Below are 12,152 nucleotides of genomic sequence, written 5' to 3'. Positions count from 1 at the left end.
TGTCAGTGTTCCCAGGTTTACCAATAAATCCGTTACGTATCTGTCAGTGTCCCCAGGTTTACCAGTAAATCCGTTACGTATTTGTCAGTGTCCCCAGGTTTACCAGTAAATCCGTTACGTATTTGTCAGTGTCCCCAGGTTTACCAGTAAATCCGTTACGTATCTGTCAGTGTCCCCAGGTTTACCAGTAAATCCTTACGTATTTGTCAGTGTCCCCAGGTTTACCAGTAAATCCGTTACGTATTTGTCAGTGTCCCCAGGTTTACCAGTAAATCCGATACGTATTTGTCAGTGTCCCCAGGTTTACCAGTAAATCCGTTACGTATTTGTCAGTGTCCCCAGGTTTACCAGTAAATCCGTTACGTATTTGTCAGTGTTCTCAGGTTTACCAGTAAATCCGTTACGTATTTGTCAGTGTCCCCAGGTTTACCAGTAAATCCGTTACGTATTTGTCAGTGTCCTCAGGTTTACCAGTAAATCCGTTACGTATTTGTCAGTGTCCCCAGGTTTACCAGTAAATCCGTTACGTATTTGTCAGTGTCCCCAGGTTTACCAGTAAATCCTTACGTATTTGTCAGTGTCCTCAGGTTTACCAGTAAATCCGTTACGTATTTGTCAGTGTCCCCAGGTTTACCAGTAAATCCTTACGTATTTGTCAGTGTCCTCAGGTTTACCAGTAAATCCGTTACTTTTTTGCAGTACAGGTAAGTCATGGTTTCTGAATAATCACACGATGTAATTTAAGTAAAAATATATGTTCTTTGTTTCCGCACAGAAGTTTTTAGTTTCCATAAAAATTGAGCATTTTTAAAAATACCATTTGAATTGTTTTAATGTTATAGAACACATCCGTAATATATTAGATCCATATGATGATAAATGAACAATAATAAAATGAAAGAGACAATTGGTGGTAGACTCCTAGGACAGTAATATAGACAGAAATTAAGTTCTCCCAACCCTTACAAACGCTGTGATGGAGTAAAAGGGTAATAACTTAGAGACAAAGAATTCATCAAGTAGATGAGCTGAAAGAAAAGGCAGTTCAAATAGATCATCACTTAGGAATGAAAACAACTGGGACAAAGTAGGACAGACAGTTGTAAAAAAAATCATATGAGGATGGAAACTTACGGTCTAACTGATGAACAATAGAGACCTAGGAAGGATGAAGCTTAAACTCTGATAGACAAGTGCGAGGGAGAGAGAGAGAGAGAGAGAGAGAGAGAGAGAGAGAGAGAGAGAGAGAGAGACAGACAGACAGACAGACAGACAGACAGAGAGACAGACAGACAGACAGAAGCGAGAGACATACGGACACTTCTGACGTACTTTGGATTTGATTTACACTATCCATTTAGAGGTAAAGGCGAAGTTACCTGATCCTAAGACCATAAATGGATCCCTATTAACGAACTTTGCGAGAAGAATCCTGAGGATACAAACATCAATGTTGTACAGCCTCTGATTGATGAACATCATATGTCTGGATAGATAATTTACTACCTAACTCGATACATTTATCCTATAAACAGTCTCTCATTCTCGACTTTATTGATCATCGTCTGACTTTCAGTGTTTATTATCTAGCGGTCTTAAAACAAATACACATATATTTTCATTTTTAAAATCTACATTGTAGATAAGTATTAATCTCGGTGTACCTTGTCATGCAAAATGTGAAAATTGTTTTAGAATGTTAAAAAAAACTAAGTTGGCTGGCAAGGTTATGGAATTTTGTACATTCTTAGTATGTTTGTGTTATTATCATAGTAGCAGTCTCCTTATATTATCACATAAGAAATTTCTTACTTAGAAAGTATTTCATGTTAAATCGCTTCTCTCTGTCTCTGTCTGTCTCTCTGCCTGCCTGTCCGTTATCTGGTTTAAGATTTTAGCAATGAAAACTATATTAAATGAAAAGCATTTTTCACATTTTAATGTCAATATTTCTTTCGTTCATATTCCAATTCAAAAGTGCCAGTATGAGTATGATTTAATTTTCCGCCGTGATTTACATTGTATAATCACTGACTTCACAAAATCTCGTTATGGTTCGAGCCCCATCGCCAGATAATCACATTATCGGACCTAGACGAATATCTAGTAAACTGTAGATCAGAAACAAGTGTGCAGCAATGTTGGAGCAGGTTATACGAATCATTTAGGAAACCATGTAGAGGACACTAAAGCTAAAACCAACGTCTTCCTGAAACCGCTCAAATGATGATTTTCTTATATATATATGTCGTGGTATTTTTGGATACAATTTCAGCGAAATCCTATAAAGTCACCGGCGCGGTTCTTTACCTTACTGTTCCTAAGTTGTTTTATATGCTGGCGCGTCGTTAATTAAAGAGCTATACAAAGAAAAAAAAAAGAGTTATAATATTAAGGTTTTTTTTTCAGTCCTGCTTTGCACATCTGGTAAGAGTCGGCTAAACGCTTCCTTTATCCCTGCTATATTACCTATTATTTTGGTGTTTCGCGCCATCTTAGAGTTGTATTAACTGTTATTTTGGTGTTTCGCGCCATCCTGACGTTATATTACCTGTTATTTTGGTGTTTCGCGCCATCTTAGAGTTGTATTACCTGTTATTTTGGTGTTTCGCGCCATCTTAGAGTTGTATTACCTGTTATTTCGATGTTTCGCGCCATGCTAGAGTTGTATAACCTGTTATTTTGGTGTTTCGCGCCATCCTGACGTTATATTTCCTGTTAATTTGGTGTTTCGCGCCATGTTAGAGTTGTATTACCTGTTATTTCGGTGTTTCGCGCCATGCTAGAGTTGTATTACCTGTTATTTTGGTGTTTCGCGCCATCCTGACATTATATTACCTGTTATTTTGGTGTTTCGCGCCATCCTAGAGTTGTATTACCTGTTATTTTGGTGTTTCGCGCCATGCTAGAGTTGTATTACCTGTTATTTCGGTGTTTCGTGCCATGCTAGAGTTGTATTACCTGTTATTTTGGTGTTTCGTGCCATCCTGACATTATGTTACCTGTTATTTTGGTGTTTCGCGACATGCTAGAGTTGTATTACCTGTTATTTTGGTGTTTCGCGCCATCTTAGAGTTGTATTACCTGTTATTTTGGTGTTTCGCGCCATGCTAGAGTTGTATTACCTGTTATTTTGGTGTTTCGCGCCATGCTAGAGTTGTATTACCTGTTATTTTGGTGTTTCGCGCCATGCTAGAGTTGTATTACCTGTTATTTTGGTGTTTCGCGCCATGCTAGAGTTGTATTACCTGTTATTTTGGTGTTTCGCGCCATCCTGACGTTATATTACCTGTTATTTTGGTGTTTCGCGCCATGCTAGAGTTGTATTACCTGTTATTTTGGTGTTTCGCGCCATGCAGCGTGCCTTTTTTGTACAGTTTTTGTGTTCCTAACGTTGCGTGTGATGTACTTAATCTCTTTGTTCTGGATAATGCGCGAACACTACATTTCTTTGTAAAATCTCAGTATTCTTGGCCTTGCGTGTCTTTCTACAAACTCTGTTTTCCGACTGTTGTGTGTCTTTTGTATATCTGTGACTCCGCTGTCGCATGTCCTTCGCCTATGTTTGACGGAATATTTTCTGTCTGACATGCTGTTGTCGTTCTAAACTGAAATCATGTTATGATGATTTTGACATTCTGACAATGTTTTGGCACCAGACAATCTACTAAACATCTGTTGGTAGCAATAACACAAAACTAAGCGAGAATCTGAATTAAAATACTTATTGATCAAAATTTTATCTTTTTAAGATTATTTTCATCTCTTTTCGTCACACCCCATTTGTTGACGGTTAGCAGAATTTTGCCATTTATTGAGTCTCACGGACTGTCAGTTATTGAGTAAATAGGAATGTTGATAATTGAGTCACATGAACTCACAGTTATTGAGTTCAATAGGAATGTGAATTATTGAGTCACAAGGACTGTCAGTTATAGAGTTCAATAGGAATGTGAATTGTTGAGTCACAAGGACTGTCAGTTATAGAGTTCAATAGGAATGTGAATTGTTGAGTCACAAGGACTGTCAGTTATTGAGTTCAAAAGAAGTTGCCTTTCTAGTCAAAAGGACAGTAATTTTTTTAATTCAAATGAGTTGTCAGTTATTTAGTACATATGTCGTTTTTCATTCTTAGCAAATACATCTGCGATGTTGACGATAAACATCTTTGCCTCGTGCGCTGAACACTGCCGAGGATAGGTAACAGACACTCTAAGGGTATAGTTAGCTCTGTCACAAAGCTTTATTCTCTAAATGTATACAAGTGATGACGTGTAACCTCCAGGCTTTCAATGTAACAAAGAGTCTTCGCAATTAAACTAAAATCTCAGGATCATTCCAGCTGCGCAAAAGTCATATATATTTTTTATTATAACCATTTTCTTTGTTGTCAGCATGAAAGATGTAGGTTCACTTGGGGTACGACTTTGCATGGGTTGAGTAATACAGAAATGACTTTTAAAGAACATGATGATTGTTCGCCGATCTCTGCTGTTTTTTTTTTTTAAATGTCTGCAAAGTCTGAAGAGGTATAGATCAGTAAGGAGAATACGATCGAAAGAGAGGAAATAAAATAAAATAGCGCCCATGGTTATTGATTGGTTTAGGAATTGTAGTTTTGATGAGCAAATTTTTTATTGCCTTAGCCAGGAAAGAAGAGGCAAAATATCGATGTTAACAGTAGTAGAAATGAGGCAAAATCTAATGGCATTGCAAATATATACTAGCGATCATGCTTTATGTATGTTTGTATTTTGGAGTTACACACAAGCAATATGTGCTATGATGTATCCAGAATGAAAGACGAGATCCTTTTCTGTAGAAATCCGATGGACTTAATCTATCCGTCGTATTTTGCAGTATAGTGGAACAAGGTACGAACTCACCTAGATCCAGCAGACAGATGTACTCGATCAATAATTGCTTAACGTCAGCAGGACAATATTTGGCTGCGGGGTTCTTTGTTCCTTGACAACATAAGGACTAAGTAGAAACATTAAACCTTTGAACTTATCTGTCTGAATGATACGAATATAATCAGGACAGATGTGTACGTCAGTGTCACGCGCAATGAAGTATTGTACATAATAAACTTCCTATCGTCACAACGTCTTATTTCAGGGATCACATTCTGCACAAAAATGAAAGTTATTTCGAAACCCATAAAATAAAAGAGACATATATATTATATAGAAGTCAGTATACCATTTGTCCAAGGCGGAGATTTGTCGTTTACAACGAGGAGAGAGCCCTTTTCTGAGAAACTTATAGATTATCTCCCTTGACCCTAACCTGGTTGGCAATATAAACCAGTTCGGGAAAGCATTCGCTAATCAAAATTCAACAGTGATTATACGTCATACATTTTGGTAAGTTAGAACTCCTTAAATTGTGTACATGCATGTCTTGCACAAAACCTCATTCGATAGACTTTTACAATGAGTGGCTCCACGGTGGCCCGTTTTGTACTAAATTCATATACTGTTGTGGGATCGCACAACATTACACGATGTCTGCACGATGTGCGCACGATAGGAAAATTGGACGAAATAAGCTTTCGCACATCTGTACGCACACTGTGCGGTTCTATAGCAAAGATGTGCGGTTCTCTCGATATAGAATTAGAAATGACTTACACACTTAGTGTGTGATCGGGTTTATTTGTTCTAAATACATGTTTATAGGAGAAAATCTAGATGTAAGTATATTTCCTAATCCAGCCATAAATGTATAGGCGGACACATGTAGATCTATCAGATACAGACATAATAGTTAGATAAACTCATAATTTAAAGTGTACAGATACTCATTAAATATATATTATCTTTTTATCTTTTGCATATTACATTTCCTAAATCTGTATGAATACATACCTTGCACAAAACACCATTTCCTGTTGTCATGTAAAACGAGAGGAAGGTCTCAAAAAGCAGAATTAATACTGACGACAGAAATGTTGGTTCTATAATTAGCTTCCATTTCATCAATCACAGTAGAATCGAGTGTCATATTCTTTTTTTTTGTCAGATTGTCCATTGTTTAGGAAAGTATTGTGGAAAATATGCTTTAATGACATAATGAAATAAGAAACGTTGGCAGTATGCCTATAAAATTTAATATAACACAATACAATAAAATGGGTGTCTGGCCACCACACCACGCTATCTACACACATTATCTACATACATATGTAAACAGAACAACATAGGTATATCACGGAATCAGGCGTTTCCTCAGCGAATCGAATCAAAGAGAAGGGATATAGATGTTCGTTGGTTGACAGGTTTTCCGTCTCCGCGACTTGATTGGTTGACAGGTTTTCCGTCTCCGCGACTTTGTTGGTTGAAAGGTCTTCCGTATCCGCGACTTGATAGGTTGACAGGTTTCCGTCTCCGCGACTTGATTGGTTGACAGGTTTCCGTCTCCTCGACCTCCCGTTGGTTGACAGGTTTTCCGTCTCCGCCACTTGATTGGTTGACAGGCTTCTGTCCCCGTGACTTGCCTGGTTGACAGGTTTCCGTCTCCGTGACTTGATTGGTTGACAGGTTTCTGTCTCCGTGACTTGGTTGGTTGACAGGTTTTCCGTCTCCGCGACCTCCCCTTGGTTGACAGGTCTTCCGTCTCCGCGACTTGGTTGGTTGACAGGTTTCCGTCTCCGCGACGTGGTTGGTTGACAGGTTTTCCGTCTCCGCGACCTCCCGTTGGTTGACAGGTTTTCCGTCTCCGCGACTTGGCTGGTTGACAGGTTTTCCGTCTCCGCGACTTGATTGGTTGACAGGTTTTCCGTCTCCGCGACCTCCCGTTAGTTGACATGTTTTCCGTCTCCGCGACTTGATTGGTTGACAGGACTTACGTCTCCGCGACTTAATTGGTTGACAGGTTTTCCGTCTCCGCGACTTGGTTGGTTAACAGGTCTTCCGTCTCCGCGACTTGGTTGGATGACAGGTTTTCCGTCTCCGCGACTTGGTTGGTTGACAGGTTTTCCGTCTCCGCGACCTCCCGTTAGTTGACATGTTTTCCGTCTCCGCGACTTGATTGGTTGACAGCTTTTCCGTCTCCGCGACTTGGTTGGTTGACAGGACTTACGTCTCCACGACTTAATTGGTTGACAGGTTTTCCGTCTCCGCGACTTGGTTGGTTAACAGGTCTTCCGTCTCCGCGACTTGGTTGGATGACAGGTTTTCCGTCTCCGCGACTTGATTGGTTGACAGGTCTTCCGTATCCGCGACTTGCTTGGTTAACAGGTCTTCCGTCTCCGCGACTTGGTTGGATGACAGGTTTTCCGTCTCCGCGACTTTGTTGGTTGACAGGTTTTCCGTCTCCGCGACTTGGTTAGTTGACAGGTTTCCGTCTCCGCGACTTGGTTGGTTGACAGGTCTTCCGTCTCTGCTACCTGGTTGGTTGACATGTCTTCCGTCTCCGCGACTTTCCGTTGCCGGGCATCGTCTCACCTAAGAGCGTCAGTGTTCAGGCGATATAACGGGGCGACCTGCATCCCCCTCAGGTAGTTGGGACCATTAGAGGCGATGTGTTTGATTATGCTAGTTTTAGAAGGCGACTCCGTGGCGTAATATTGCCATGTCCTAACTCTTGTATTTGACTCAGATTCACACCAACTCGATGTTTGTAGGCTTACTTTTACTTTCACGATCTGCCAGGTGCTGATTGGTTTATTTAAACGTAAATGTCTACTAAATGCAGGCGAATTGAGTTCCTCCAAACAGCCGACACTTTCGTGGTATATTAAACTTGTTATGTATCTAAAAGCCTCGTTTGTAAGTTTAAAAACAATTGATGTCTGCATTCGAAGCGCATACTCTGCAACGACGACATTAAGCTTTGAAAGCTCGCGTGAGGTTCAGTTGCGGTCCATGAAAACGTGTACCGATTCTGTACAGCTGATACGAACCCAAGAAAGGAATACACAGTTGGTATCATCTTGGCTCTTTATCTATGATCCGATTTGTGACGTCACAATGATATTTCGAATGTACTTTTATGACTTCATTTCATTGTCTAATCCTGTTATTACAACGGGATGTATTATCGCATGCGTATATTTCCAGAACAAGACGGCAAACGTCCGTGTTTATTTAGAACTCAAATATGCGCAATTAATGTATATCGACATTGTCAATATGGGTCGGACGATGGGACCACACAGGTCAGACAAGGGGACCAAACAGGTCGGATGAGGGGACCGTATGTTCGGACGTGGGACCACACAGGTCAGACGAGGGGACCATACAGGTCAGACGAGGGGACGACACAGGTCAGACGAGGGGACCATATAGGTCAGACGAGGGGACCATACAGGTCAGACGAGGGGACGACACAGGTCAGACGAGGGGACCATACAGGTCAGACGAGGGGACCACACAGGTCAGACGAGGGGATCACACAGGTCAGACGAGGGGACCAAACAGGTCGGATGAGGGGACCGTATGTTCGGACGTGGGATCACAGAGGTCGGACAAGGGGACCAAACAGTTCGGATGAGGGGACCGTATGTTCGGACGTGGGATCACACAGGTCAGACAAGGGGACCAAACAGGTCGGATGAGGGGACCGTATGTTCGGACGTGGGATCACACAGGTCGGACAAGGGGACCAAACAGTTCGGACGAGTGGACCACACAGGTCAGACGAGGGGACCACACAGCTCGGACGTGGGACCACACAGGTCAGACGAGGGGACCACACAGTTCGGAGGAGTGGACCACACAGGTCAGACGAGGGGACCATACAGTCGCAACAGGAACCACACAGGTCAGACGAGGGGACCATACAGTCGCAACAGGAACCATACAGGTCAGACGAGTAGACCATATAGGTCAGACGAGGGGACCATACAGGTCAGACGAGGGGACCACACAGTTCGGACGTGGGACCACACAGGTCAGACGAGGGGACCATACAGTCGCAACAGGAACCATACAGGTCAGACGAGTAGACCATATAGGTCAGACGAGGGGACCATACAGGTCAGACGAGGGGACCACACAGGTCAGACGAGGGGACCATACAGGTCAGACGAGTGGACCACACAGGTCAGACGAGGGGACCATACAGTCGCAAGAGGGACCACATAAGTCAGACGTGGGGACCATACATTCGCAAGATTGACCACACAGGTCAGACGAGGTGACCACACAGTCGGACGAGTGGACCACACAGGTCAGACGAGGTGACCACACAGTCGGAGGAGTGGACCACAGAGGTCAGACGAGGGGACCACGGAGGTCAGACGAGGGGACCACACAGTCGGATGAGTGGACCACACAGGTCAGACGAGGGGACCATACAGTCGCAAGATTGACCACACAGGTTAGACGAGGGGACCACACAGTCGGACGAGTGGACCACACAGGTCAGACGCGGTGACCACACAGTCGGAGGAGTGGACCACACAGGTCAGACGAGGTGACCACACAGTCGGAGGAGTGGACCACACAGGTCAGACGAGGGGACCATACAGTCGCAACAGGAACCATACAGGTCAGACGAGTAGACCACACAGGTCAGACGAGGGGACCATACAGTCGCAAGAGGGACAATACAGGTCAGACGAGTAGACCATACAGGTCAGACGAGGGGACTACACAGTTCGGACGAGTTGACCACACAGGTCAGATGAGGGGACCATGCAATCTCAAGAGGGACCACACTAGTCAGACGAGGGGACCATACAGGTCAATGAGGGAAGATACAGTTCGGACCGAGGAGACCATACAGGTCAGACAAGGGACCATACAGGTCAGACGAGGGGAACACACAGTTCGGACGAGGGGACCATACAGGTCAGACGAGGGGAACACACAGTTCGGACGAGGGGACCATACAGTTCGGACGAGGGGACCATATAGGTCAGACCGAGGGGAACACACAGGTCAGACGAGGGGACCATACAGTCGCAAGAGGGACCACACAGGTTAGACGTGGGGACCACACAGGTCACACGAGGAGACCATACAGTTCGGACCGAGGGGAATACACAGGTCAGACGAGGGGACCATACAGGTCAGACGCGGGACCATACAGGTCAGACGAGGGGAACACACAGGTCAGACGAGGGGACCACACAGTTCGGATGAGGGGAACACACAGGTCAGACGAGGGGAACACACAGTTCGGATGAGGGGAACACACAGTTCAGACGAGGGGAACACACAGGTCGGACGAGGGGAACACACAGGTCAGACGAGAGGACCATACAGTTCGGACCGAGGGGAATACACAGGTCAGACGAGGGACCACACAGGTCAGACGAGGGGAACACACAGGTCAGACGAGGGACCATACAGGTCAGACGAGGGACCACGCAGGTCAGACGAGGGGGCCACACAGGTCAGACGACGGACCACACAGGTCAGACGAGGGACTGTACAGTCGGACGAGTGGACCACACAGGTCAGACGAGGGACCACACTGGTCAGACGAGGGGACCACACAGGTCAGACGAGGGACCATTCAGGTCAGACGAGTTGACCACACAGGTCAGACGAGGGGGCCATACAGTCGCAAGAAGGGACCACACAGGTCAGACGAGGCGACCATACAGTCGCAAGAGGGACCACACAGGTTAGACGAGTGGACCACACAGGTCAGACGAGGGGACCACACAGTCGGACGAGTGGACCACACAAGTCAGACGAGGGGACCATACAGGTCAGACGAGTTGACCATACAGTCGCAAGAGGGACCACACAGGTTAGACGAGGGGACCACACAGGTCACACGAGGGGACCATACAGTTCGGACCGAGGGGAACACACAAGTTAGACGAGAGGAACACACAGTTCGGACGAGGGGAACACACAGGTCAGACGAGGGGACCATACAGGTCAGACGAGGGACCATACAGTTCGGACCGAGGCGAACACACAGGTCAGACGAGGGGACCACACAGGTCAGACGAGGGACCACACAGGTCAGACGTAAATCTATATGTTGAATGTGAAAAGAAACTGCTGTATTGAAACAGGCCAACTCACTGAGCCAACACATGCTCAGTGTGAAATAGCGCCTCATGGAATTCTAAAACCATCATTAGCGTGTTTAGAGGAGATAAAAAATGCAGTAATATGTCTGTATTCTCTCAGCGCCGCCTTTAACCTCTTTAAGTCTTTGAACTAGACGGATAAATATGCGAGCACGCACATACAATCAATGGCAAACAGCTATTTTACTGGGTGTTCAAAAGGAAGATCATTGTTGGTAAGAAACTAGAAATATGATATTAAAAAAAAGATAATTGATAGATTGACTCAACTATCATAATAACAGCACGACTTCCTTATTAGGAAGTTTTTATTTCAATAAGAAGGACGATAACTATCAAATGAACAATTCAAGGTACACCTTGACATTTCTACTCTACACATCTAGCTTTTGTGTTAACAATACTTGGGCATTGTCGTGTGCCAATGCCAACCGGTATCGACACTTTTTTCTAGGCTAGAAATAACCATAGAAGGGCCAGATACTCAACAGTCAAAGAGCTGTAGAATTCTGTGCCTTCTCTAAAATTTCTGCTCGAAATCGATCCGACCTTAATTATATATATGAGTGTCATCAAGAGTTCTGAGTCGGTATGTCTCACCGAGCTTCTCTAGAAAGGTTGGCTACCCAGCGAGCTTCTCTAGAAAGGTTGGCTACCCAGCGAGCTTCTCTAGAAAGGTTGGCTACCCAGCGAGCTTCTCTAGAAAGGTTGGCTACCCAGCGAGCTTCTCTAGAAAGGTTGGCTACCCACCGAGCTTCTATAGAAAGGTTGGCTACTCACCGAGCTTCTCTAGAAAGATTGGCTACCCAGCGAGCTTCTCTGAGCTTCTCTAGAAAGGTTGGGTACTCACCGAGCTTTCCGACAAAGGTTGGCTACTCAGCGAGCTTCCCGACAAAGGTTGGCTACTAACCTTTTGGTATTTTCCGTATAAGTGTATGTGTGCTGATATCAATTGTGTAGTCGAACAGCGGGATTTGACCTAAAATAGCACTGCTGCTATCAACTCGATATTTGAACAGCCATCGCACAGACAGCATGACGTTTTTGTGAGGGTTTCCTCTCGTGTATTCTGTAAACCAGCAATTCCTATTAGGAAAACACAAACTGCCTGTGCTTGTTAATTGTTGCAGCAATCATCGAGGGGAGTATT

Source organism: Ylistrum balloti, unplaced genomic scaffold (assembly GCF_031769215.1).
Source record: "Ylistrum balloti isolate Yb309-2 unplaced genomic scaffold, AGI_CSIRO_Ybal_v1 Utg370236, whole genome shotgun sequence".
NCBI lineage: Eukaryota > Metazoa > Mollusca > Bivalvia > Pectinida > Pectinidae > Ylistrum > Ylistrum balloti.
Note: the sequence above shows the minus strand (reverse complement) of the source record.